Here is a 25,699-nt window from a genome sequence, read left to right as displayed (position 1 = left end):
AATACCTGTTCTTTTTTTAAATGAACATTAGTCATATGTTTTATTTCTCGACAAAAGCAGCCAAACCACATGTCAGGATGGCCGAGCGGTTCAAGGCGCTGCGTTCAGGTCGCAGTCCGGTCTTACGGGCGTGGGTTCGAATCCCACATCTCACACTTATGTTTTGCTTCAGCTGTGTGAGTAATGATTATTGTTTATTAGCAAGGTTGCTGGGCGTACCGGTACAGACATTTAGGAGTCATAATACAGATAAATGTGTATACCTATCGGCACAAAATTTCTTTTCCAAGGCGTTCATTACTTTCAATTTTTGGCGACGAAAATTCCAACGCGCTGGATAGGCCACTTCTGAAAATAGCCATGTGATGTCAAATACTCCTTCTATCGTGCGCAATACCTGTTCTTTTTTTCAATAAACTTTAGTCATATGTTTTATTTATCGACAAAAGCAGCCGAGCCGCATGTCAGGATGGCCGAGCGGTCGAAGGCGCTGCGTTCAGGTCGCAGTCCGGACTTACGGGCGTGGGTTCGAATCCCACTTCTGACAGTTATGTTTTGCTTCAGCTGTGTGAGTAATGACTACTGTTTATTAGCTGGGTGGCTGGGCGTACCGGTACAGACATTTAGGAGTAATAATACAGATAAATGTGAATACATATCGGCACAAAATTTCTTTTCCACAGCGCTCATTACTTTCACTTTTTTTCGCGACGAAAGCTCTAGCGCGCTTGATAGGCCAGTTTTGAAAATAGCCATGTGATGTCATTTACTCTTTCTATCGCGAGCAATACCTGTTCTTTTTTTAAATAAACATTAGTCATATGTTTTATTTCTCGACAAAAGCAGCCAAACCACATGTCAGGATGGCCGAGCGGTCCAAGGCGCTGCGTTCAGGTCGCAGTCCGGTCTTACGGGCGTTGGTTCGAATCCCACTTCTGACACTTATGTTTTGCTTCAGCTGTGTGAGTAATGATTATTGTTTATTAGCAAGGTTGCTGGGCGTACCGGTACAGACATTTAGGAGTCATAATACAGATAAATGTGTATACCTATCGGCACAAAATTTCTTTTCCGAGGCGTTCATTACTTTCAATTTTTGGCGACGAAAATTCCAACGCGCTTGATAGGCCACTTCTGAAAATAGCCATGTGATGTCAATTACTCCTTCTATCGTGCGCAATACCTGTTTTTTTTTTCAATAAACTTTAGTCATATGTTTTATTTATCGACAAAAGCAGCCGAATCGCATGTCAGGATGGCCGAGCGGTCGAAGGCGCTGCGTTCAGGTCGCAGTCCGGACTTACGGGCGTGGGTTCGAATCCCACTTCTGACACTTATGTTTTGCTTCAGCTGTGTGAGTAATGATTATTGTTTATTAGCAAGGTTGCTGGGCGTACTGGTACAGACATTTAGGAGTCATAATACAGATAAATGTGTATACCTATCGGCACAAAATTTCTTTTCCGAGGCGTTCATTACTTTCAATTTTTGGCGACGAAAATTCCAACGCGCTTGATAGGCCACTTCTGAAAATAGCCATGTGATGTCAATTACTCCTTCTATCGTGCGCAATACCTTTTCTTTTTTTTCAATAAACTTTAGTCATATGTTTTATTTATCGACAAAAGCAGCCGAACCGCATGTCAGGATGGCCGAGCGGTCCAAGGCGCTGCGTTCAGGTCGCAGTCCGGTCTTCTGGGCGTGGGTTCGAATCCCAATTCTGGCACTTATGCTTTGCTTCAGCTGTGTGAGTAATGACTATTGTTTATTAGCTAGGTGGCTGGGCGTACCGGTACAGACATTTAGGAGTCATATTACAGATAAATGTGTGTACCTGTCGGCACAAAAATTATTTTCCGCAGCGTTCATTACTTTCACTTTTTTTGCGACGAAAATTCCAGCGCGCTTGATAGGGCACTTTTGAAAATATCCATGTGATGTCAATTACTTCTTCTATCGCACGCAATACCTGTTCTTTCTTTAAATAAACTTCAGTCATGTTTTATTTCTCGACAAAAGCAGCCGAACTGCATGTCAGGGTTGCCGAGCGGTCCACGGCGCTGCGTTTTGGTCGCAGTCCGGTCTGCCGGGCGTGGGTTTGAATCCCACTTCTGACACCTATGTTTTGCTTCAGCTGTGTGAGTAATGACTATTGTTTATTAGCTAGGTGGCTGGGCGCACTGGTACAGACATTTAGGAGTCATAATACAGAAAAATGTGTATACCTATCGGCACAAAATTTCTTTGCCGCGGCGTTCATTACTTTCAATTTTTTGGCGACGAAAATGCCAGTGCGCTTGAAGGCCACTTTTGAAAATATCCATGTGATGTCAATTACTTCTTCTATCGCACGCAATACCTGTTCTTTCTTTAAATAAACTTCAGTCATGTTTTATTTCTCGACAAAAGCAGCCGAACCGCATGTCAGGGTTGCCGAGCGGTCCACGGCGCTGCGTTCAGGTCGCAGTCCGGTCTTCCGGGCGTGGGTTCGAATCCCACTTCTGACACTTATGTTTTGCTTCAGCTGTGTGAGTAATGACTATTGTTTATTAGCAAGGTTGCTGGGCGTACCGGTACAGACATTTAGGAGTCATAATACAGATGTGTATACCTATCGGCACAAAATTTCTTTTCCGCGGCGTTCATTACTTTCAATTTTTGGCGACGAAAATTCCAACGCGCCTGATAGGCCACTTCTGAAAATAGCCATGTGATGTCAATTACTCCTTCTATCGTGCGCAATATCTGTTCTTTTTTTTCAATAAACTTTAGTCATATGTTTTATTTCTCGACAAAAGCAGCCGAACCGCACGTCAGGTTGGCCGAGCGGTCCAAGGCGCTGCGTTCAGGTCGCAGTCCGGACTTCCGGGCGTGGGTTCGAATCCCACTTCTGACAGTTATGTTTTGCTTCAGCTGTGTGAGTAATGACTATTGTTTATTAGCTAGGTGGCTGGGCGTACCGGTACAGACATTTAGGAGTCATAATACAGATAAATGTGTATACCTATCGGCACAAAATTTTTTCCGCGGCGTTCACTACTTTCATTTTTTGGCCACGAAAATTCCAGCGCGCTCGATAGGCCACTTTTGAAAACAGCCATGTGATGTCAATTACTCCTTCTATCGCGCGCAATACCTGTTCTTTTTTTCAATAAACTTTAGTCATATGTTTTATTTCTCGACAAAAGCAGCCGAACCGCATGTCAGGATGGCTGAGCGGTCCAAGGCGCTGCGTTCAGGTCGCAGTCCGGGCATCCGGGCGTGGGTTCGCATCCCAATTCTGCCACTTATGCTTTGCTTCAGCTGTGTGAGTAATGACTATTGTTTATTAGCTAGGTGGCTGGGCGTACCGGTAGAGACATTTAGGAGTCATAATACAGATAAATGTGAATACCTATCGGCACAAAAATTTTTTTCCACAGCGTTCATTACTTTCACTTTTTTTCGCGACCAAAACTTCAGCGCGCTTGATACGCCACTTTTGAAAATAGCCATGTGATGGCATTTACTCCTTCTATCGCGCGCAATACCTGTTCTTTTTTTTTAAATAAACTTTAGTTATATCTTTTATTTCTCGACAAAAGCAGCTGTACCGCATGTCAGGATGGCCGAGCGGTCCAAGGCGCTGCGTTCAGGTCGCAGTCCGGACTTCCGGGCGTGGGTTCGAGTCCCACTTCTGACAGTTACGTTTTGCTTCAGCTGTGTGAGTAATGACTATTGTTTATTAGCTAGGTGGCTGGGAGTGCCGGTACAGACTTTTAAGAGTCATAATACAGATAAATGTGAATACCTATCGGCACAAAATTTTTTTTTCCACAGCGTTCATTACTTTCACTTTTTTTTCGACGAACATTCCAGCGCGCTTGATAGGGCACTTTTGAAAATATCCATGTGATATCAATTACTCCTTCTATCGCGCGCAATACCTGTTCTTTTTTTAAATAAACTTCAGTCGTGTTTTATTTCTCGACAAATGCAGCCAAACCGCATGTAATGATGGCCGAGCGGTCCAAGGCGCTGCGTTCAGGTCGCAGACCGGACTTCCGGGCGTGGGTTCGAGTCCCATTCTGACACTTATCATTTGCTTCAGCTGTGTGAGTAATGACTATTGTTTATTACCTAGGTGGCTGGGCGTACCGGTAAAGAATTTAGGAGTCATAATACAGAGAATTGTGTATACCTATCGGCACAAAAATTCTTTCCCACAGCGTTCATTACTTTCACTTTTTTTCGCGACGAAAATTCCAGCGCGCTTGATAGGCCACTTTTGAAAATATCCATGTGATGTCATTTACTGCTTCTATCGCGCGCAATACCTGTTCTTTTTTAAATAGCTTTAGTCATATGTTTTATTTCTCGACACAAGCAGCCAAACCGTTAGGATGGCCGAGCGGTCCAAGGCGCTGCGTTCAGGTCGCAGTCCGGACTTCCGGGCGTGGGTTCGAGTCCCACTTTTGACAGTTATGTTTTGCTTAAGCTGTGTGAGCAATGACTATTGTTTATTAGCTAGGTGGCTGGGCGTGCCGGTACAGACATTTAGGAGTCATAATACAGATAAATGTGAATACATATCGGCACAAAATTTCTTTTCCACAGCGCTCATTACTTTCACTTTTTTTCGCGACGAAAACTCTAGCGCGCTTGATAGGCCAGTTTTGAAAATAGCCATGTGATGTCATTTACTCCTTCTATCGCGAGCAATACCTGTTCTTTTTTTAAATAAAGATTAGTCATATGTTTTATTTCTCGACAAAAGCAGCCAAACCGTATGTCAGGATGGCCGAGTGGTCCAAGGCGCTGCGTTCAGGTCGCAGTCCGGTCTTACGGGCGTGGGTTCGAATCCCGCTTCTGACACTTATGTTTTGCTTCAGCTGTGTGAGTAATGACTATTGTTTATTAGCAAGGTTGCTGGGCGTACCGGTACAGACATTTAGGAGTCATAATACAGATAAATGTGTACACCTATCGGCACAAAATTTATTTTCCGCGGCGTTCATTACTTTCACTTTTTGGCGACGAAAATTCCAACGCGCTTGATAGGCCACTTCTGAATATAGCCATGTGATGTCAATTACTCCTTCTATTGTGCGCAATACCTGTTCTTTTTTTCAATAAACTTTAGTCATATTGCCGCATGTTGTTAGGCACCTACCGAAGTCTTGCCCCGCTTCCTGCTCTTATGAATTCTGCCACACCAACTGACAAGCCAAACGCGCCAAGCTAAACGCGCCAACGCGCCATGCAACGCTGGCTGCAGGTGTCTCCACATCACGCGCTGGACAAGGAACGCTGGTGGTTTTTCGAGGAGCTGCCACACCAACTGACAAGCCAAACGCGCCAAGCTAAACGCGCCAACGCGCCATGCAACGCTGGCTGCAGGTGTCTCCACATCACGCGCGGGACAAGGAACGCTGGTGGTTTTTCGGGGAGCAGCTCGAGGCGAGACGCAAGAGAAGTTGACGAGGTTTTGACCAGTGAGCTCACGACCTTTGTGTGTTTAGTTGACGGGCACAAGTTCGCCATTAATAAATAGCTGTTTTAGCTTCCGGCACTGTATTTGTTCGTTACAAACTGGTGGAGGTGCGGGGTAATGATTCCAAGCCCATCTCAGCATAGGGAACATAGCCCAGAACCCCGAATGTTGGAGCCAGCGCTGTTGACTCCCGTACACCAACGAACGAGTCGTCGGCTACGAGGTGAGCAGCCCGAGTTTGGTGCCCTCTTCGATTCTTCGAGACCAGCGGAGGACGTAAGTTCCGGAGCCCCTGCAATGGCCACCCAAGCGAGTTCACTTCCATCGCATATCGTCATGGACCCACCCCACATACGAGAGGTATTTCATGGTGATATTTTCGAGGATTCCGAGGACTGGCTCGACGGTTTCGAACGCGTTGCCAGACTGAACGGTTGGAACGAAGACAGGAAACTTCGCTACGTCTACGTGGCACTGCAAGATTCTGCACGTACGTGGTTCGAAAACCACGAAGCGTCCTTATTATCGTGGGACGACTTTCGAAGAGAGTTTCTTGCTACGTACCCAAACACGGACCGCAAAGAAAAGGCAGAGGCCGCTCTTCAGACGCGAAACCAACGGAACAACGAGAGCGTCGCCATGTACATTGAAGACATGTCTCGGCTGTTCCGCCGGGCCGACCCGAACATGGCTGAGGAAAAGAAGTTGCGGCACCTGATGCGTGGAGTGAAGGAGGAGCTTTTCGCAGGCCTGGTGCGTAATCCACCGCGCTCTCTTGCTGAGTTCAGATCAGAGGCAACCATGATAGAAAAGACCCTGCAGCAGCGCGCGCGCCAATACAACCGGGACGTAAGCGTCTCATCTGTTAGCGCGGCGTCGACAACCCTCACGAGTAACATTGATCTCTTGCGTGAAATGGTGAGGGCTGTCGTAAGGGAAGAACTTCAGAAAATACAAATGACTCAAGCTCATCCAGCGATGTCCTCACTTGCCGACGTTGTGCGCGAAGAAGTGCGGCAAGCGTTTCTACAACCACAACCTCAGGTTCTACAGCGCGCACAACCGGAGCCTCCGCCTCAGTTGTCGTACGCGCAAGCTGTACGACAGGACCTCGGACGCATGAATCGGACGGCTGCGACTGCTGTGATGCCTCCGACGTTTTCTCCGAGTACGCCGCTACCAACGCCGGAAGCAAGACCACGTAAGAGCGATGTATGGCGCACTGTAGACCGGCGGCCCCTTTGCTACCACTGCGGAGAAGCAGGTCACCTTTACCGGGCGTGCCAGTATCGTCGAGCGGGACTGCGTGGTTTTCCAGTCAATTCACCATGCCCACGGAACGGTGAACAGCCCTACGAAATCGAAGAATACTTGTCTTCACGCTATTCCCCTCAAGACACGCAACAACGGGAGTCGCGTTCGACAGCACCGATGCGCTATCGGTCGCCGAGTCCTCGTCCGTCATCAAATCTCCGAAGATCACGTTCACCTAGCCCGCGGCGGGAAAACTAGAGCCAGCGACCTCTGGAGGTGAGGCCGCTGATATACTGACAACTGAAGACCCTCCATTGTTAGCCCGACAGGACGGTGGCAGTTACGCAACGACGGTCAAGTGCAGTAGTAGCGACGTTACCTCCGAGATATTAGTCACGATCGACGACGTCGAGGCCGTTGCGCTAACAGACACTGGTGCAGACTATTCCGTTGTCAGTAATGCTCTCGCAAAGAAGCTTAAGAAGGTGATGACTGAGTGGACCGGACCTCAGATACGTACCGCTGGAGGGCACCTAGTTAGCCCCGTGGGGTTATGCACCGCAAGGATAGGAATAAGAGGATTTGTGTATGTCGGCAGCTTTATTGTGCTTCCTGAGTGCTCCCGGGAACTGATTATAGGCATGGACTTTTTGCAAACAAACAATGCAGTCATTGACTTGCAAGATTCCCAGGTTTCCTTTTCTACGGAGAATGCCATCGCCTTCTGTCATGCGGAGAAACCAATCGTTCTACCTCTCCGCATTGTGGACGAAGATGTAACCGTGCCGCCACGTTCCAGTGTGACCGTTCTTGTGAGGAGTGAAGTTCTTCGTGACTGTGACGGATTAGCTGACGGAAACATCGGACTGCTACTAGAAAAAGGACTATGCGTGGCAAGAGGCCTGGTGAGCCTTCGTGATGGATGTGCGTATGTCCTATTAACTAACTTTCGAAATGAGCTGCAGCATGTTGCGAAGGGAACATCCGTAGCATCGCTGCATGAGTACGTGCAAGTCTCAGATGTTTGCCCTCTTGACAAAGCTTCAGAGACAGTAGATAACGTACTCCAGTCAGTAGACATTGACAGAGAGCTCTCGTCATCTCAGAAGCAACAGATTGCTGACCTCATCACAGAGTTCGCCGAGTGCTTCTCCACCTCGTCGAAAGTCGGACGTACTCCCGCCGCAAAGCACCGTATCGTGGTCGAAGAACACGTGAGACCTGTGCATCAGCGCCCATACCGAGTAGCGCCAAAAGAAAGGGAAGCCATCAAGAACCAAGTGCAGGAAATTCTCAACGATGATGTAATCCAGCCATCCAACAGTCCGTGGGCATCACCGGTAGTGCTAGTCAAAAAGAAGGACAACACTCTGCGGTTTTGCGTTGACTACAGAAAGCTGAACCAAGTCACAAAGCGCGATGTTTACCCCCTTCCACGGATCGATGATGCCTTGGATAAGTTACGCAATGCTCATTTCTTTTCATCATTGGACTTAAAAAGTGGATATTGGCAGATCGAGGTGGACGAACGAGATCGCGAGAAGACGGCGTTTGTGACCCCAGACGGACTATACGAGTTCAAAGTGCTCCCTTTCGGTTTGTGCTCTGCTCCCGCTACCTTCCAGAGGATGATGGACACTGTGCTCTCCGGACTCAAGTGGCAATCGTGTCTCGTCTACCTCGACGATGTAGTGGTTTTTTCTTCAACCTTCGAGCAGCACATCCACCGATTGAGAATGGTACTGGATGCCATTCGCGTGGCAGCACTGACCATCAAACCGCAAAAGTGTCACATTGGATTTCGTCAGCTTCGGTTCCTCGGGCACATAGTTAGTGCGGAAGGCATCCGCCCAGACCCGGAAAAGATTGCAGCAGTTGAAAAATTTCCGAAACCGCAAGACAAAAAGGCCGTCAGACGATTCCTGGGACTATGTGCCTACTACAGACGCTTTGTTGAAAACTTTGCTAAAATCGCTGAGCCTTTGACACGGCTAACGAAAGAAAGTGTACCATTCTCTTGGCGGGAGGAACAAGAAGCGGCTTTCTCAGAGTTGCGACGCCGTTTGCAGTCTCCTCCAATACTTGCACATTTTGACGAAGAGGCCGATACAGACATACATACCGACGCGAGTAACGTTGGCCTCGGTGCCATCCTCGTTCAGTGGCAGAATGGAGAAGAAAAGGTCATTGCTTACGCGAGCCGCACTCTATCGAATGCTGAGTCTAATTACTCAGCGACAGAGAAAGAGTGTCTCGCAATTATATGGGCCATCAGCAAGTTTCGCCCATACCTCTACGGCAGACCGTTTCGAGCAATCAGTGATCATCATTCATTGTGTTGGCTGGCAAACATCAAGGACCCTTCAGGAAGACTTGCTAGATGGAGCCTGCGTCTGCAGGAACACGACATCACTGTGGTCTACAAGTCCGGTCTCAAGCACAATGACGCGGATTGCCTGTCTCGCGCACCTGTTGAGTCTCCATCATCTGACCAAGAACAAGACATCCCATTTCTTGGAGTTCTGAATGTGTCGGACATGGCTCGTCTTCAGCGAGAGGACCCGGAACTACGCCCGCTTATCCAATACTTGGAGGGTCACGAAATTGAGGTACCACGAGTTTTCGTCCGTGGTTTGACATCCTATGTCCTCCGGAACGACGTCCTATACAAGCGCAACTTCGTAAACACCGGTGAGACGTTTCTGCTTCTTGTACCATCATCACTGCGAGCAGAAATCTTAGAAGCGTGTCACGACGACTCATCGGCTGGCCATATGGGTAGTAGTCGCACTTTGGCCAGAATTCGCCGCAAGTATTATTGGCCGAAATTAAGGGATTCGGTGCACCATTATGTTAAGTCATGCCGCGATTGCCAGAGACGTAAAATACCACCATCGAAACCAGCGGGTCTGTTGCAACCAATAGAGCCACCAAAAGGGCCATTTCAGCAAGTGGGAATGGATTTGCTTGGTCCATTTCCTCTCTCTTCATCGGGAAAGCGCTGGATTGTGGTAGCAACAGACTACATGACTCGATATGCTGAGACATCACCTCTCGCGAAAGGAATGGCGAACGAAGTAGCCCAGTTTTTCGTCACTCAGATTGTACTTCGACATGGCGCACCACAGGTTGTCATTACAGACAAAGGAACAGCATTTACTGCCCGTTTGATGCAGTCTGTTATGAAGCTCACCCACACCGATCATAGAAGGACTACAGCATACCATCCGCACAAAACGGATTAACCGAAAGGCTCAATAGAACTCTCGCCGACATGATCTCGATGTATGTGGATGTTGAGCACCAGACATGGGACAGTATTTTGCCTTATGCAACATTTGCGTATAATACCGCAGTACAAGAAACGACACACTTCACGCCATTTCAACTTGTTTATGGTCGGACGGTCACAACGACCTTAGACGCGATGTTACCTATCAACGATTCGAATGAGAGTGACCCACACATCAGTGACTACATAGAAAGGGCAGAAGAGGCACGGCAATTGGCAAGACATCGTATCATTTTGCAACAAGGCTCCGATGCAAGTCGCTATAATCTGAAGCGGAAAGACGTACAGTACAACCCCGGAGACAAAGTGTGGGTGTGGACACCTATACGCGCACCTGGCCTATCGGAAAAACTGATGCGGCGCTATTTCGGCCCTTACAAAGCACTTCGCCAGTTAGGCACGCTAAACTACGAAGTAATTCCTGAAGGGCAAGTGTGCTCAACCCGACGCAGGAATCGCCCAGAAGTCGTACATGTAGTACGAATGAAACCGTACTACGAAAGGCACTGAACGAGACAACTGATATATGTGCTCAAACATCAGATAAATACTCCTTTACAAAACTGTTCGACGTCAGCGTACGCATCGGGACGATGCGTTTCGGGAGGGGGACTAATGCCGCATGTTGTTAGGCACCTACCGAAGTCTTGCCCCGCTTCCTGCTCTTATGAATTCTGCCACACCAACTGACAAGCCAAACGCGCCAAGCTAAACGCGCCAACGCGCCATGCAACGCTGGCTGCAGGTGTCTCCACATCACGCGCTGGACAAGGAACGCTGGTGGTTTTTCGAGGAGCTGCCACACCAACTGACAAGCCAAACGCGCCAAGCTAAACGCGCCAACGTGCCATGCAACGCTGGCTGCAGGTGTCTCCACATCACGCGCGGGACAAGGAACGCTGCTGGTTTTTCGAGGAGCAGCTCGAGGCGAGACGCAAGAGAAGTTGACGAGGTTTTGACCAGTGAGCTCACGACCTTTGTGTGTTTAGTTGACGGGCACAAGTTCGCCATTAATAAATAGCTGTTTTAGCTTCCGGCACTGTATTTGTTCGTTACAATATGCTTTATTTCTCGACAAAAGCAGCCGAACCGCATGTCAGGATGGCCGAGCGGTCCAAGGCGCTGCGTTCAGGTCACAGTCCGGACTTCCGGGCGTATGTTCGAATCCCACTTCTGACAGTTATGTTTTGCTTCAGCTGTGTGAGTAATGACTATTGTTTATTAGCTAGGTGGCTGGGCGTACCGGTACAGACATTTAGGAGTCATAATACAGATAAATGTGTATACCTATCGGCACAAAATGTTTTTCCGCGGCGTTCATAACTTTCATTTTTTTGGCGACGAAAACTCCAGCGCGCTTGATAGGCAACTTTTTAAAATAGCCTTGTGATGTCATTTACTGCTTCTATCGCGCGCAATACCTGTTCTTTTTTAAATAGCTTTCGTCATATGTTTTATTTCTCGACAAAAGCAGCCAAACCGCACGTCAGGATGGCAAAGCGGTCCAAGGCGCTGCGTTCAGGTCGCAGTCCGGACTTCCGGGCATGGGTGAGAATCCCACTTCTGACAGTTATGTTTTGCTTCAGCTGTGTGAGTAATGACTATTGTTTATTAGCTAGGTGGTTTGGCGTAGCGGTACAGAAATTTAGGAGTCATAATACAGAAAAATGTGTATACCTATCGGCACAAAATTTCTTTGCCGCGGCATTCATTACTTTCATTTTTTTGGCGACGAAAATGCCAGTGTGCTTGAAGGCCACTTTTGAAAATATCCATGTGATGTCAATTACTTCTTCTATCGCACGCAATACCTGTTCTTTCTTTAAATAAACTTCAGTCATGTTTTATTTCTCGACAAAAGCAGCCGAACCGCATGTCAGGGTTGCCGAGCGGTCCACGGCGCTGCGTTCAGGTCGCAGTCCGGTCTTCCGGGCGTGGGTTCGAATCCCACTTCTGACACTTATGTTTTGCTTCAGCTGTGTGAGTAATGACTATTGTTTATTAGCAAGGTTGCTGGGCGTACCGGTACAGACATTTAGGAGTCATAATACAGATGTGTATACCTATCGGCACAAAATTTCTTTTCCGCGGCGTTCATTACTTTCAATTTTTGGCGATGAAAATTCCAACGCGCCTGATAGGCCACTTCTGAAAATAGCCATGTAATGTCAATTACTCCTTCTATCGTGCGCAATACCTGTTCTTTTTTTTCAATAAACTTTAGTCATATGTTTTATTTCTCGACAAAAGCAGCCGAACCGCATGTCAGGATGGCCGAGCGGTCCAAGGCGCTGCGTTCAGGTCGCAGTCCGGACTTCCGGGCGTGGGTTCGAATCCCACTTCTGACAGTTATATTTTCCTTCAGCTGTGTGAGTAATGACTATTGTTTATTAGCTAGGTGGCTGGGCGTACCGGTACAGACATTTAGGAGTCATAATACAGATAAATGTGTATACCTATCGGAACAAAATTTTTTCCGCGGCGTTCACTACTTTCATTTTTTTGGCCACGAAAATTCCAGCGCGCTTGATAGGCCACTTTTGAAAACAGCCATGTGATGTCAATTACTCCTTCTATCGCGCGCAATACCTGTTTTTTTTTTCAATAAACTTTAGTCATAATGTTTTATTTCTCGACAAAAGCAGCCGAACCGCATGTCAGGATGGCCGAGCGGTCCAAGGCGCTGCGTTCAGGTCGCAGTCCGGGCATCCGGGCGTGGGTTCGCATCCCAATTCTGGCACCTATGCTTTGCTTCAGCTGTGTGAGTAATGACTATTGTTTATTAGCTAGGTGGCTGGGCGTACCGGTAGAGACTATTAGGAGTCATAATACAGATAAATGTGAATACCTATCGGCACAAAAATTTTTTTCCACAGCGTTCATTACTTTCACTTTTTTTCGCGACCAAAACTCCAGCGCGCTTGATAGGCCACTTTTGAAAATAGCCATGTGATGGCATTTACTCCTTCTATCGCGCGCAATACCTGTTCTTTTTTTTAAATAAACTTTAGTTATATCTTTTATTTCTCGACAAAAGCAGCTGTACCGCATGTCAGGATGGCCGAGCGGTCCAAGGCGCTGTGTTCAGGTCGCAGTCCGGACTTCTGGGCGTGGGTTCGAGTCCCACTTCTGACAGTTATGTTTTGCTTCAGCTGTGTGAGTAATGACTATTGTTTATTAGCTAGGTGGCTGGGAGTGCCGGTACAGACTTTTAAGAGTCATAATACAGATAAATGTGAATACCTATCGGCACAAATTTTTTTTTTCCACAGCGTTCATTACTTTCACTTTTTTTTCGACGAACATTCCAGCGCGCTTGATAGGGCACTTTTGAAAATATCCATGTGATATCAATTACTCCTTCTATCGCGCGCAATACCTGTTCTTTTTTTAAATAAACTTCAGTCGTGTTTTAATTCTCGACAAATGCAGCCAAACCGCATGTAATGATGGCCGAGCGGTCCAAGGCGCTGCGTTCAGGTCGCAGACCGGACTTCCGGGCGTGGGTTCGAGTCCCATTCTGACACTTATGTTTTGCTTCAGCTGTGTGAGTAATGACTATTGTTTATTACCTAGGTGGCTGGGCGTACCGGTAAAGAATTTAGGAGTCATAATACAGAGAATTGTGTATACCTATCGGCACAAAAATTCTTTCCCACGGCGTTCATTACTTTCACTTTTTTTCGCGACGAAAATTCCAGTGCGCTTGATAGGCCACTTTTGAAAATAGCCATGTGATGTCATTTACTGCTTCTATCGCGCGCAATACCTGTTCTTTTTTAAATAGCTTTAGTCATATGTTTTATTTCTCGACAAAAGCAGCCAAACCGTTAGGATGGCCGAGCGGTCCAAGGCGCTGCGTTCAGGTCGCAGTCCGGTCTTCCGGGCGTGGGTTCGAATCCCACTTCTGACACTTATGTTTTGCTTCAGCTGTGTGAGTAATGACTATTGTTTATTAGCAAGGTTGCTGGGCGTACCGGTACAGACATTTAGGAGTCATAATACAGATAAATGTGTACACCTATCGGCTCAAAATTTATTTTCCGCAGCGTTCATCACTTTCACTTTTTTCGCGACCAAAACTCCAGCGCGCTTGATAGGCCACTTTTGAAAAGAGCCTTGTGATGGCATTTATTCCTTGTATCGCGCGCAATACCTGTTCTTTTTTCAAATAAACTTTAGTCATATGTTTTATTTCTCGACAAAAGCAGCCGAACCGCATGTCAGGATGGCCGAGCGGTCCAAGGCGCTGCGTTCAGGTCGCAGTCCGGACTTCCGGGCGTGGGTTCGAGTCCCACTTCTGACAGTTATGTTTTGCTTAAGCTGTGTGAGTAATGACTATTGTTTATTAGCTAGGTGGCTGGGCGTGCCGGTACAGACATTTAGGAGTCATAATACAGATAAATGTGAATACATATCGGCACAAAATTTCTTTTCCACAGCGCTCATTACTTTCACTTTTTTTCGCGACGAAAACTCTAGCGCGCTTGATAGGCCAGTTTTGAAAATAGCCATGTGATGTCATTTACCTCTTCTATCGCGAGCAATACCTGTTCTTTTTTTAAATAAAGATTAGTCATATGTTTTATTTCTCGACAAAAGCAGCCGAACCGCATGTCAGGATGGCCGAGCGGTCCAAGGCGCTGCGTTCAGGTCGCAGTCCGGGCATCCAGGCGTGGGTTCGCATCCCAATTCTGGCACTTATGCTTTGCTTCAGCTGTGTGAGTAATGACTATTGTTTATTAGCTAGGTGGCTGGGCGTACCGGTACAGACATTTAGGAGTCATATTACAGATAAATGTGTATAACTGTCGGCACAAAAATTATTTTCCGCGTCGTTCATTACTTTCATTTTTTGGCGACGAAAATTCCAACGCGCTTGATAGGCCACTTCTGAATATAGCCATGTAATGTCAATTACTCCTTCTATTGTGCGCAATACCTGTTCTTTTTTTCAATAAACTTTAGTCATATGTTTTATTTCTCGACAAAAGCAGCCGAACCGCATGTCAGGATGGCCGAGCGGTCCAAGGCGCTGCGTTCAGGTCGCAGTCCGGACTTCCGGGCGTATGTTCGAATCCCACTTCTGACAGTTATGTTTTGCTTCAGCTGTGTGAGTAATGACTATTGTTTATTAGCTAGGTGGCTGGGCGTACCGGTACAGACATTTAGGAGTCATAATACAGATAAATGTGTATACCTATCGGCACAAAATGTTTTTCCGCGGCGTTCATTACTTTCATTTTTTTGGCGACAAAAATTCCAGCGCGCTTGATAGGCCACTTTTCAAAACAGCCATGTGATGTCAATTACTCCTTCTATTGCGCGCAATACCTGTTCTTTTTTTCAATAAATTTTAGTCATATGTTTTATTTCTTGACAAAAGCAGCCGAACCGCATGTCAGGATGGCCGAGCGGTCCAAGGCGCTGCGTTCAGGTCGCAGTCCGGTCTTACGGGCGTGGGTTCGAATCCCACTTCTGACACTTATGTTTTGCTTCCGCTGTGTGAGTAATGACTATTGTTTATTAGCAAGGTTGCTGGGCGTACTGGTACAGACATTTAGGAGTCATAATACAGATAAATGTGTACACCTATCGGCACAAAATTTATTTTCCGCGGCGTTCATTACTTTCATTTTTTGGCGACGAAAATTCCAACGCGCTTGATAGGCCACTTCTGAATATAGCCATGTGATGTCAATTACTCCTTCTATTGTGCGCAATACCTGTTCTTTTTTTCAATAAACTTTAGTCATATGTTTTATTTCTCGACAAAAGCAGCCGAACCGCATGTCAGGATGGCCGAGCGGTCCAAGGCGCTGCGTTCAGGTCGCAGTCCGGACTTCCGGGCGTATGCTCGAATCCCACTTCTGACAGTTATGTTTTGCTTCAGCTGTGTGAGTAATGACTATTGTTTATTAGCTAGGTGGCTGGGCGTACCGGTACAGACTTTAGGAGTCATAATACAGATAAATGTGTATACCTATCGGCACAAAATGTTTTTCCGCGGCGTTCATTACTTTCATTTTTTTGGCGACAAAAATTCCAGCGCGCTTGATAGGCCACTTTTCAAAACAGCCATGTGATGTCAATTGCTCCTTCTATCGCGCGCAATACCTGTTCTTTTTTTCAATAAATTTTAGTCATATGTTTTATTTCTCGACAAAAGCAGCCGAACCGCATGTCAGGATGGCCGAGCGGTCCAAGGCGCTGCGTTCAGGTCGCAGTCCGGGCATCCGGGCGTGGGTTCGCATCCCAATTCTGGCACTTATGCTTTGCTTCAGCTGTGTGAGTAATGACTATTGTTTATTAGCTAGGTGGCTGGGCGTACCAGTACAGACATTTAGGAGTCATATTACAGATAATTGTGAATACCTATCGGCACAAAAAGTTTTTTCCACAGCGTTCATTTCACTTTTTTTCGCGACCAAAACTCCAGCGCGCTTGATAGGCCACTTTTGAAAATAGCCATGTCATGGCATTTACTCCTTCTATCGCGCGCTATACCTGTTCTTTTTTTAAATAAACTTTAGTCATATGTTTTATTTCTCGACAAAAGCAGCTGAACCGCATGTCAGGATGGCCGAGCGGTCCAAGGCGCTGCGTTCAGGTCGCAGTCCGGTCTTCCGGGCGTGGGTTCGAATCCCACTTCTGACACTTTTGTTTTGCTTCAGCTGTGTGAGTAATGACTATTGTTTATTAGCAAGGTTGCTGGGCGTACCGGTACAGACATTTAGGAGTCATAATACAGATAAATGTGTACACCTATCGGCTCAAAATTTATTTTCCGCAGCGTTCATCACTTTCACTTTTTTCGCGACCAAAACTCCAGCGCGCTTGATAGGCCACTTTTGAAAAGAGCCTTGTGATGGCATTTATTCCTTGTATCGCGCGCAATACCTGTTCTTTTTTCAAATAAACTTTAGTCATATGTTTTATTTCTCGACAAAAGCAGCCGAACCGCATGTCAGGATGGCCGAGCGGTCCAAGGCGCTGCGTTCAGGTCGCAGTCCGGACTTCCGGGCGTGGGTTCGAGTCCCACTTCTGACAGTTATGTTTTGCTTAAGCTGTGTGAGTAATGACTATTGTTTATTAGCTAGGTGGCTGGGCGTGCCGGTACAGACATTTAGGAGTCATAATACAGATAAATGTGAATACATATCGGCACAAAATTTCTTTTCCACAGCGCTCATTACTTTCACTTTTTTTCGCGACGAAAACTCTAGCGCGCTTGATAGGCCAGTTTTGAAAATAGCCATGTGATGTCATTTACCTCTTCTATCGCGAGCAATACCTGTTCTTTTTTTAAATAAAGATTAGTCATATGTTTTATTTCTCGACAAAAGCAGCCGAACCGCATGTCAGGATGGCCGAGCGGTCCAAGGCGCTGCGTTCAGGTCGCAGTCCGGGCATCCAGGCGTGGGTTCGCATCCCAATTCTGGCACTTATGCTTTGCTTCAGCTGTGTGAGTAATGACTATTGTTTATTAGCTAGGTGGCTGGGCGTACCGGTACAGACATTTAGAGTCATATTACAGATAAATGTGTATAACTGTCGGCACAAAAATTATTTTCCGCGGCGTTCATTACTTTCATTTTTTGGTGACGAAAATTCCAACGCGCTTGATAGGCCACTTCTGAATATAGCCATGTAATGTCAATTACTCCTTCTATTGTGCGCAATACCTGTTCTTTTTTTCAATAAACTTTAGTCATATGTTTTATTTCTCGACAAAAGCAGCCGAACCGCATGTCAGGATGGCCGAGCGGTCCAAGGCGCTGCGTTCAGGTCGCAGTCCGGACTTCCGGGCGTATGTTCGAATCCCACTTCTGACAGTTATGTTTTGCTTCAGCTGTGTGAGTAATGACTATTGTTTATTAGCTAGGTGGCTGGGCGTACCGGTACAGACATTTAGGAGTCATAATACAGATAAATGTGTATACCTATCGGCACAAAATGTTTTTCCGCGGCGTTCATTACTTTCATTTTTTTGGCGACAAAAATTCCAGCGCGCTTGATAGGCCACTTTTCAAAACAGCCATGTGATGTCAATTGCTCCTTCTATCGCGCGCAATACCTGTTCTTTTTTTCAATAAATTTTAGTCATATGTTTTATTTCTCGACAAAAGCAGCCGAACCGCATGTCAGGATGGCCGAGCGGTCCAAGGCGCTGCGTTCAGGTCGCAGTCCGGGCATCCGGGCGTGGGTTCGCATCCCAATTCTGGCACTTATGCTTTGCTTCAGCTGTGTGAGTAATGACTATTGTTTATTAGCTAGGTGGCTGGGCGTACCAGTACAGACATTTAGGAGTCATATTACAGATAATTGTGAATACCTATCGGCACAAAAAGTTTTTTCCACAGCGTTCATTTCACTTTTTTTCGCGACCAAAACTCCAGCGCGCTTGATAGGCCACTTTTGAAAATAGCCATGTCATGGCATTTACTCCTTCTATCGCGCGCTATACCTGTTCTTTTTTTAAATAAACTTTAGTCATATGTTTTATTTCTCGACAAAAGCAGCTGAACCGCATGTCAGGATGGCCGAGCGGTCCAAGGCGCTGCGTTCAGGTCGCAGTCCGGACTTCCGGGCGTATGTTCGAATCCCACTTCTGACAGTTATGTTTTGCTTCAGTTGTGTGAGTAATGACTATTGTTTATTAGCTAGGTGGCTGGGCGTACCGGTACAGACATTTAGGAGTCATATTACAGATAAATGTGTATACCTGTCGGCACAAAAATTATTTTCCGCAGCGTTCATTACTTTCAATTTTTTTCGCGACGAAAATGCCAGTGCGCTTGAAGGCCACTTTTGAAAATAGCCGTGTAATGTGAATTATTCCTTCTATCGCGCGCAATACCTGTTCTTTTTTAAAAAGCTTTAGTCATATGTTTTATTTCTCGACAAAAGTAGCCAAACCGCATGTCAGGATGACCGAGCGGTCCAAGCCGCTGCGTTCAGGTCGCAGTCCGGTCTTCCGGGCGTGGGTTCGAATGCCACTGCTGACACTTATGTTTTGCTTCAGCTCTGTGAGTAATGACTATTGTTTATTAGCTAGGTGGCTGGGCGTACCAGTACAGACATTTAGGAGTCATATTACAGATTATTGTGAATACCTATCGGCACAAAAAGTTTTTTCCACAGCGTTCATTTCACTTTTTTTCGCGACGAAAATGCCAGTGCGCTTGAAGGCCGCTTTTGAAAATAGCCGTGTAATGTGAATTATTCCTTCTATCGCGCGCAATACCTGTTCTTTTTTAAAAAGCTTTAGTCATATGTTTTATTTCTCGACAAAAGTAGCCAAACCGCATGTCAGGATGACCGAGCGGTCCAAGCCGCTGCGTTCAGGTCGCAGTCCGGTCTTCCGGGCGTGGGTTCGAGTCCCATTCTGACACTTATATTTTGCTTCAGCTTTGTGAGTAATGACTATTGTTTATTACCTAGGTGGCTGGGCGTACCGGTAAAGAATTTAGGAGTCATAATACAGAGAATTGTGTATACCTATCGGCACAAAAATTCTTTCCCACGGCGTTCATTACTTTCACTTTTTTTCGCGACGAAAATTCCAGTGCGCTTGATAGGCCACTTTTGAAAATAGCCATGTGATGTCATTTACTGCTTCTATCGCGCGCAATACCTGTTCTTTTTAAATAGCTTTAGTCATATGTTTTATTTCTCGACAAAAGCAGCCAAACCGTTAGGATGGCCGAGCGGTCCAAGGCGCTGCGTTCAGGTCGCAGTCCGGTCTTCCGGGCGTGGGTTCGAATCCCACTTCTGACACTTATGTTTTGCTTCAGCTGTGTGAGTAATGACTATTGTTTATTAGCAAGGTTGCTGGGCGTACAGGTACAGACATTTAGGAGTCATAATACAGATAAATGTGTACACCTATCGGCTCAAAATTTATTTTCCGCAGCGTTCATCACTTTCACTTTTTTCGTGACCAAAACTCCAGCGCGCCTGATAGGCCACTTTTGAAAAGAGCCTTGTGATGGCATTTATTCCTTGTATCGCGCGCAATACCTGTTCTTTTTTCAAATAAACTTTAGTCATATGTTTTATTTCTCGACAAAAGCAGCCGAACCGCATGTCAGGATGGCCGAGCGGTCCAAGGCACTGCGTTCAGGTCGCAGTCCGGACTTCCGGGCGTGGGTTCGAGTCCCACTTCTGACAGTTATGTTTTGCTTAAGCTGTGTGAGTAATGACTATTGTTTATTAGCTAGGTGGCTGGGCGTGCCGGTACAGACATTTAGGAGTCATAATACAGATAAATGTGAATACATATCGGCACAAAATTTCTTTTCCACAGCACTCAATACTTTCACTTTTTTTCGCGACGAAAACTCTAGCGCGCTTGATAGGCCAGTTTTGAAAATAGCCATGTGATGTCATTTACCTCTTCTATCGCGAACAATACCTGTTCTTTTTTTAAATAAAGATTAGTCATATGTTTTATTTCTCGACAAAAGCAGCCGAACCGCATGTCAGGATGGCCGAGCGGTCCAAGGCGCTGCATTCAGGTCGCAGTCCGGGCATCCGGGCGTGGGTTCGCATCCCAATTCTGGCACTTATGCTTTGCTTCAGCTGTGTGTGTAATGACTATTGTTTATTAGCTAGGTGGCTGGGCGTACCGGTACAGACATTTAGGAGTCATATTACAGATAAATGTGTATAACTGTCGGCACAAAAATTATTTTCCGCGGCGTTCATTACTTTCATTTTTTGGCGACGACAATTCCAACGCGCTTGATAGGCCACTTCTGAATATAGCCATGTAATGTCAATTACTCCTTCTATTGTGCGCAATACCTGTTCTTTTTTTTCAATAAACTTTAGTCATATGTTTTATTTCTCGACAAAAGCAGCCGAACCGCATGTCAGGATGGCCGAGCGGTCCAAGGCGCTGCGTTCAGGTCGCAGTCCGGACTTCCGGGCGTATGTTCGAATCCCACTGCTGACAGTTATGTTTTGCTTCAGCTGTGTGAGTAATGACTATTGTTTATTAGCTAGGTGGCTGGGCGTACCGGTACAGACATTTAGGAGTCATAATACAGATAAATGTGTATACCTATCGGCACAAAATGTTTTTCCGCGGCGTTCATTACTTTCATTTTTTTGGCGACAAAAATTCCAGCGCGCTTGATAGGCCACTTTTCAAAACAGCCATGTGATGTCAATTACTCCTTCTATCGCGCGCAATACCTGTTCTTTTTTTCAATAAATTTTAGTCATATGTTTTATTTCTCGACAAAAGCAGCCGAACCGCATGTCAGGATGGCCGAGCGGTCCAAGGCGCTGCGTTCAGGTCGCAGTCCGGTCTTACGGGCGAGGGGTTCGAATCCCACTTCTGACACTTATGTTTTGCTTCCGCTGTGTGAGTAATGACTATTGTTTATTAGCAAGCTTGCTGGGCGTACCGGTACAGACATTTAGGAGTCATAATACAGATAAATGTGTACACCTATCGGCACAAAATTTATTTTCCGCGGCGTTCATTACTTTCATTTTTTGGCGACGAAAATTCCAACGCGCTTGATAGGCCACTTCTGAATATAACCATGTGATGTCAATTACTCCTTCTATTGTGCGCAATACCTGTTCTTTTTTTCAATAAACTTTAGTCATATGTTTTATTTCTCGACAAAAGCAGCCGAACCGCATGTCAGGATGACCGAGCGGTCCAAGGCGCTGCGTTCAGTTCGCAGTCCGGACTTCCAGGCGTATGTTCGAATCCCACTTCTGACAGTTATGTTTTGCTTCAGCTGTGTGAGTAATTACTATTGTTTATTAGCTAGGTGGCTGGGCGTACCGGTACAGACATTTAGGAGTCATAATACAGATAAATGTGTATACCTATCGGCACAAAATGTTTTTCCGCGGCGTTCTTTACTTTCATTTTTTTGGCGACAAAAATTCCAGCGCGCTTGATAGGCCACTTTTCAAAACAGCCATGTGATGTCAATTGCTCCTTCTATCGCGCGCAATACCTGTTCTTTTTTTCAATAAATTTTAGTCATATGTTTTATTTCTCGACAAAAGCAGCCGAACCGCATGTCAGGATGGCCGAGCGGTCCAAGGCGCTGCGTTCAGGTCGCAGTCCGGGCATCCGGGCGTGGGTTCGCATCCCAATTCTGGCACTTATGCTTTGCTTCAGCTGTGTGAGTAATGACTATTGTTTATTAGCTAGGTGGCTGGGCGTACCAGTACAGACATTTAGGAGTCATATTACAGATAATTGTGAATACCTATCGGCACAAAAAGTTTTTTCCACAGCGTTCATTTCACTTTTTTTCGCGACCAAAACTCCAGCGCGCTTGATAGGCCACTTTTGAAAATAGCCATGTCATGGCATTTACTCCTTTTATCGCGCGCTATACCTGTTCTTTTTTTAAAAAAACTTTAGTCATATGTTTTATTTCTCGACAAAAGCAGCCGAACCGCATGTCAGGATGGCCGAGCGGTCCAAGGCGCTGCGTTCAGGTCGCAGTCCGGACTTCCGGGCGTATGTTCGAATCCCACTTCTGGCAGTTATGTTTTGCTTCAGTTGTGTGAGTAATGACTATTGTTTATTAGCTAGGTGGCTGGGCGTACCGGTACAGACATTTAGGAGTCATATTACAGATAAATGTGTATACCTGTCGGCACAAAAATTATTTTCCGCAGCGTTCATTACTTTCAATTTTTTTCGCGACGAAAATGCCAGTGCGCTTGAAGGCCACTTTTGAAAATAGCCGTGTAATGTGAATTATTCCTTCTATCGCGCGCAATACCTGTTCTTTTTTAAAAAGCTTTAGTCATATGTTTTATTTCTCGACGAAAAGAAGCCAAACCGCATGTCAGGATGACCGAGCGGTCCAAGCCGCTGCGTTCAGGTCGCAGTCCGGTCTTCCGGGCGTGGGTTCGAATGCCACTGCTGACACTTATGTTTTGCTTCAGCTGTGTGAGTAATGACTATTGTTTATTAGCTAGGTGGCTGGGCGTACCAGTACAGACATTCAGGAGTCATATTACAGATTATTGTGAATACCTATCGGCACAAAAAGTTTTTTCCACAGCGTTCATTTCACTTTTTTTCGCGACCAAAACTCCAGCGCGCTTGATAGGCCACTTTTGAAAATAGCCGTGTAATGTGAATTATTCCTTCTATCGCGCGCAATACCTGTTCTTTTTTAAAAAGCTTTAGTCATATGTTTTATTTCTCGACAAAAGAAGCCAAACCGCATGTCAGGATGACCGAGCGGTCCAAGCCGCTGCGTTCAGGTCGCAGTCCGGGCATCCGGGCGTGTGTTCGCATCCCAATTCTGGCACTTATGCTTTGCTTCAGCTGTGTGAGTAATGACTATTGTTTATTAGCTAGGTGGCTGGGCGTACCGGTACAGACATTTAGGAGTCATAATACAGATAAATGTGTATAGCTGTCGGCACAAAAATTTTTTTTCCACAGCGTTCATTACTTTCACTTTTTTTCGCGACCAAAACTCCAGCGCGCTTCATAGGCCACTTTTGAAAATATCCATGTGATGGCATTCACTCCTTCTATCGCGCGCAATACCTGTTCTTTTTTTTAAATAAACTTTAGTTATATCTTTTATTTCTCGACAAAAGCAGCCGAACCGCATGTCAGGATGGCCGAGCGGCCCAAGGCGCTGCGTTCAGGTCGCAGTCCGGACTTCCGGGCGTGGGTTCGACTCCCACTTCTGACAGTTATGTTTTGCTTAAGCTGTGTGAGTAATGACTATTGTTTAATAGCTAGGTGGCTGGGCGTGCCGGTACAGACATTTAGGAGTCATAATACAGATAAATGTGAATACATATCGGCACAAAATTTCTTTTCCACAGCGCTCATTACTTTCACTATTTTTCGCGACGAAAACTCTAGCGCGCTTGATAGGCCAGTTTTGAAAATAGCCATGTGATGTCATTTACTCCTTCTATCGCGAGCAATACCTGTTCTTTTTTTAAATAAACATTAGTCAAATGTTTTATTTCTCGACAAAAGCAGCCAAAACGCATGTCAGGATGGCCAAGCGGTCCAAGGCGCTGCGTTCAGGTCGCAGTCCGGTCTTACGGGCGTGGGTTCGAATCCCAATTCTGACACTTATGTTTTGCTTCAGCTGTGTGAGTAATGACTATTGTTTATTAGCAAGGTTGCTGGGCGTACCGGTACAGACATTTAGGAGTCATAATACAGATAAATGTGTACACCTATCGGCACAAAATTTATTTTCCGCGGCGTTCATTACTTTCATTTTTTGGCGACGAAAATTCCAACGCGCTTGATAGGCCACTTCTGAATATAGCCATGTGATGTCAATTACTCCTTCTATTGTGCGCAATACCTGTTCTTTTTTTCAATAAACTTTAGTCATATGTTTTATTTCTCGACAAAAGCAGCCGAACCGCATGTCAGGATGGCCGAGCGGTCCAAGGCGCTGCGCTCAGGTCGCAGTCCGGACTTCCGGGCGTATGTTCGAATCCCACTTCTCACAGTTATGTTTTGCTTCAGTGGTGTGAGTAATGACTATTGTTTATTAGCTAGGTGGCTGGGCGTACCGGTACAGACATTTAGGAGTCATAATACAGATAAATGTGTATAGCTATCGGCACAAAATGTTTTTCCGCGGCGTTCATTACTTTCATTTTTTTGGCGACGAAAATTCCAGCGCGCTTGATAGGCCACTTTTCAAAACAGCCATGTGATGTCAATTACTCCTTGTATCGCGCGCAATACCTGTTCTTTTTTCAAATAAACTTTAGTCATATGTTTTATTTCTCGACAAAAGCAGCCGAACCGCATAACAGGATGGCCGAGCGGTCCAAGGTGCTGCGTTCAGGTCGCAGTCCGGGCATCCGGGCGTGGGTTCGCATCCCAATTCTGGCACTTATGCTTTGCTTCAGCTGTGTGAGTAATGACTATTGTTTATTAGCTAGGTAGCTGGGCGTAACGGTACAGACATTTAGGAGTCATAATACAGATAATCGTGTATACCTGTCGGCACAAAAATTATTTTCCGCAGCATTCATTACTTTCAATTTTTTTCGCGACGAATTTGCCAGTGCGCTTGAAGGCCACTTTTGAAAATAGCCGTGTAATGTGAATTATTCCTTCTATCGCGTGATTTACCTGTTCTTTTTTAAAAAGCTTTAGTCATATGTTTTATTTCTCGACAAAAGCAGCCAAACCGCATGTCAGGATGACTGAGCGGTCCAAGCCGCTGCGTTCAGTTCGCAGTCCGGTCTTCCGGGCGTGGGTTCGAATGCCACTGCTGACACTTATGTTTCGCTTCAGCTGTGTGAGTATTGACTATTGTTTATTAGCTAGGTGGCTGGGCGTACCGGTACAGACATTTAGGAGTCATATTACAGATAAATGTGAATACCTATCGGCACAAAATTTTTTTTCCACAGCGTTCATTACTTTCACTTTTTTTCGCGACCAAAACTCCAGCGCGCTTGATAGGCCACTTTTGAAAATAGCCATGTGATGGCATTTACTCCTTCTATCGCGCGCAACACCTGTTCTTTTTTTTAAATAAACTTTAGTTATATCTTTTATTTCTCGACAAAAGCAGCCGAACCGCATGTCAGGATGGCCGAGCGGTCCAAGGCGCTGCGTTCAGGTCGCAGTCCGGTCTTACGGGCGTGGGTTCGAATCCCACTTCTGACACTTATGTTTTGCT

At 46.0% G+C, this 25,699-nt stretch overlaps 27 non-coding genes across 27 annotated transcripts; all 27 read left to right on the top strand.

Annotated features, from left to right (window-relative positions):
• Positions 1-463: 463 nt before the first annotated feature.
• On the top strand, positions 464-547 carry TRNAL-CAG (transfer RNA leucine (anticodon CAG)). Its single transcript has one exon. It is a non-coding gene; the product is annotated as a tRNA-Leu (tRNA).
• A 310-nt stretch (positions 548-857) lies between these two features.
• On the top strand, positions 858-941 carry TRNAL-CAG (transfer RNA leucine (anticodon CAG)). Its single transcript has one exon. It is a non-coding gene; the product is annotated as a tRNA-Leu (tRNA).
• A 308-nt stretch (positions 942-1,249) lies between these two features.
• Positions 1,250-1,333, top strand: TRNAL-CAG (transfer RNA leucine (anticodon CAG)). Its single transcript has one exon. It is a non-coding gene; the product is annotated as a tRNA-Leu (tRNA).
• Positions 1,334-1,642: 309 nt separating this feature from the next.
• Positions 1,643-1,726, top strand: TRNAL-CAG (transfer RNA leucine (anticodon CAG)). Its single transcript has one exon. It is a non-coding gene; the product is annotated as a tRNA-Leu (tRNA).
• Positions 1,727-2,033: 307 nt separating this feature from the next.
• TRNAQ-UUG (transfer RNA glutamine (anticodon UUG)) lies at positions 2,034-2,117 on the top strand. The gene has a single exon. It is a non-coding gene; the product is annotated as a tRNA-Gln (tRNA).
• A 306-nt stretch (positions 2,118-2,423) lies between these two features.
• Positions 2,424-2,507, top strand: TRNAL-CAG (transfer RNA leucine (anticodon CAG)). The gene has a single exon. It is a non-coding gene; the product is annotated as a tRNA-Leu (tRNA).
• Positions 2,508-2,812: 305 nt separating this feature from the next.
• On the top strand, positions 2,813-2,896 carry TRNAL-CAG (transfer RNA leucine (anticodon CAG)). The gene has a single exon. It is a non-coding gene; the product is annotated as a tRNA-Leu (tRNA).
• A 702-nt stretch (positions 2,897-3,598) lies between these two features.
• TRNAL-CAG (transfer RNA leucine (anticodon CAG)) lies at positions 3,599-3,682 on the top strand. The gene has a single exon. It is a non-coding gene; the product is annotated as a tRNA-Leu (tRNA).
• A 694-nt stretch (positions 3,683-4,376) lies between these two features.
• On the top strand, positions 4,377-4,460 carry TRNAL-CAG (transfer RNA leucine (anticodon CAG)). The gene has a single exon. It is a non-coding gene; the product is annotated as a tRNA-Leu (tRNA).
• A 310-nt stretch (positions 4,461-4,770) lies between these two features.
• TRNAL-CAG (transfer RNA leucine (anticodon CAG)) lies at positions 4,771-4,854 on the top strand. The gene has a single exon. It is a non-coding gene; the product is annotated as a tRNA-Leu (tRNA).
• A 7,040-nt stretch (positions 4,855-11,894) lies between these two features.
• Positions 11,895-11,978, top strand: TRNAL-CAG (transfer RNA leucine (anticodon CAG)). The gene has a single exon. It is a non-coding gene; the product is annotated as a tRNA-Leu (tRNA).
• Positions 11,979-12,283: 305 nt separating this feature from the next.
• Positions 12,284-12,367, top strand: TRNAL-CAG (transfer RNA leucine (anticodon CAG)). The gene has a single exon. It is a non-coding gene; the product is annotated as a tRNA-Leu (tRNA).
• A 703-nt stretch (positions 12,368-13,070) lies between these two features.
• On the top strand, positions 13,071-13,154 carry TRNAL-CAG (transfer RNA leucine (anticodon CAG)). Its single transcript has one exon. It is a non-coding gene; the product is annotated as a tRNA-Leu (tRNA).
• A 694-nt stretch (positions 13,155-13,848) lies between these two features.
• Positions 13,849-13,932, top strand: TRNAL-CAG (transfer RNA leucine (anticodon CAG)). Its single transcript has one exon. It is a non-coding gene; the product is annotated as a tRNA-Leu (tRNA).
• A 309-nt stretch (positions 13,933-14,241) lies between these two features.
• TRNAL-CAG (transfer RNA leucine (anticodon CAG)) lies at positions 14,242-14,325 on the top strand. The gene has a single exon. It is a non-coding gene; the product is annotated as a tRNA-Leu (tRNA).
• A 702-nt stretch (positions 14,326-15,027) lies between these two features.
• TRNAL-CAG (transfer RNA leucine (anticodon CAG)) lies at positions 15,028-15,111 on the top strand. The gene has a single exon. It is a non-coding gene; the product is annotated as a tRNA-Leu (tRNA).
• Positions 15,112-15,419: 308 nt separating this feature from the next.
• On the top strand, positions 15,420-15,503 carry TRNAL-CAG (transfer RNA leucine (anticodon CAG)). The gene has a single exon. It is a non-coding gene; the product is annotated as a tRNA-Leu (tRNA).
• A 1,089-nt stretch (positions 15,504-16,592) lies between these two features.
• Positions 16,593-16,676, top strand: TRNAL-CAG (transfer RNA leucine (anticodon CAG)). The gene has a single exon. It is a non-coding gene; the product is annotated as a tRNA-Leu (tRNA).
• Positions 16,677-16,985: 309 nt separating this feature from the next.
• TRNAL-CAG (transfer RNA leucine (anticodon CAG)) lies at positions 16,986-17,069 on the top strand. Its single transcript has one exon. It is a non-coding gene; the product is annotated as a tRNA-Leu (tRNA).
• A 701-nt stretch (positions 17,070-17,770) lies between these two features.
• On the top strand, positions 17,771-17,854 carry TRNAL-CAG (transfer RNA leucine (anticodon CAG)). Its single transcript has one exon. It is a non-coding gene; the product is annotated as a tRNA-Leu (tRNA).
• A 698-nt stretch (positions 17,855-18,552) lies between these two features.
• On the top strand, positions 18,553-18,636 carry TRNAL-CAG (transfer RNA leucine (anticodon CAG)). Its single transcript has one exon. It is a non-coding gene; the product is annotated as a tRNA-Leu (tRNA).
• A 1,079-nt stretch (positions 18,637-19,715) lies between these two features.
• On the top strand, positions 19,716-19,799 carry TRNAL-CAG (transfer RNA leucine (anticodon CAG)). Its single transcript has one exon. It is a non-coding gene; the product is annotated as a tRNA-Leu (tRNA).
• Positions 19,800-20,108: 309 nt separating this feature from the next.
• TRNAL-CAG (transfer RNA leucine (anticodon CAG)) lies at positions 20,109-20,192 on the top strand. The gene has a single exon. It is a non-coding gene; the product is annotated as a tRNA-Leu (tRNA).
• A 1,095-nt stretch (positions 20,193-21,287) lies between these two features.
• Positions 21,288-21,372, top strand: TRNAL-CAG (transfer RNA leucine (anticodon CAG)). Its single transcript has one exon. It is a non-coding gene; the product is annotated as a tRNA-Leu (tRNA).
• Positions 21,373-23,638: 2,266 nt separating this feature from the next.
• TRNAL-CAG (transfer RNA leucine (anticodon CAG)) lies at positions 23,639-23,722 on the top strand. The gene has a single exon. It is a non-coding gene; the product is annotated as a tRNA-Leu (tRNA).
• A 310-nt stretch (positions 23,723-24,032) lies between these two features.
• Positions 24,033-24,116, top strand: TRNAL-CAG (transfer RNA leucine (anticodon CAG)). Its single transcript has one exon. It is a non-coding gene; the product is annotated as a tRNA-Leu (tRNA).
• A 1,486-nt stretch (positions 24,117-25,602) lies between these two features.
• On the top strand, positions 25,603-25,686 carry TRNAL-CAG (transfer RNA leucine (anticodon CAG)). The gene has a single exon. It is a non-coding gene; the product is annotated as a tRNA-Leu (tRNA).
• Positions 25,687-25,699: the final 13 nt, after the last annotated feature.

This window comes from Rhipicephalus microplus, chromosome X, assembly GCF_043290135.1.
Source record: "Rhipicephalus microplus isolate Deutch F79 chromosome X, USDA_Rmic, whole genome shotgun sequence".
In the NCBI taxonomy this organism is placed as follows: Eukaryota; Metazoa; Arthropoda; class Arachnida; order Ixodida; family Ixodidae; genus Rhipicephalus; species Rhipicephalus microplus.
The sequence above is the reverse complement of the archived record's forward strand: the minus strand, read 5'-3'. Positions and strand labels throughout refer to the sequence as shown.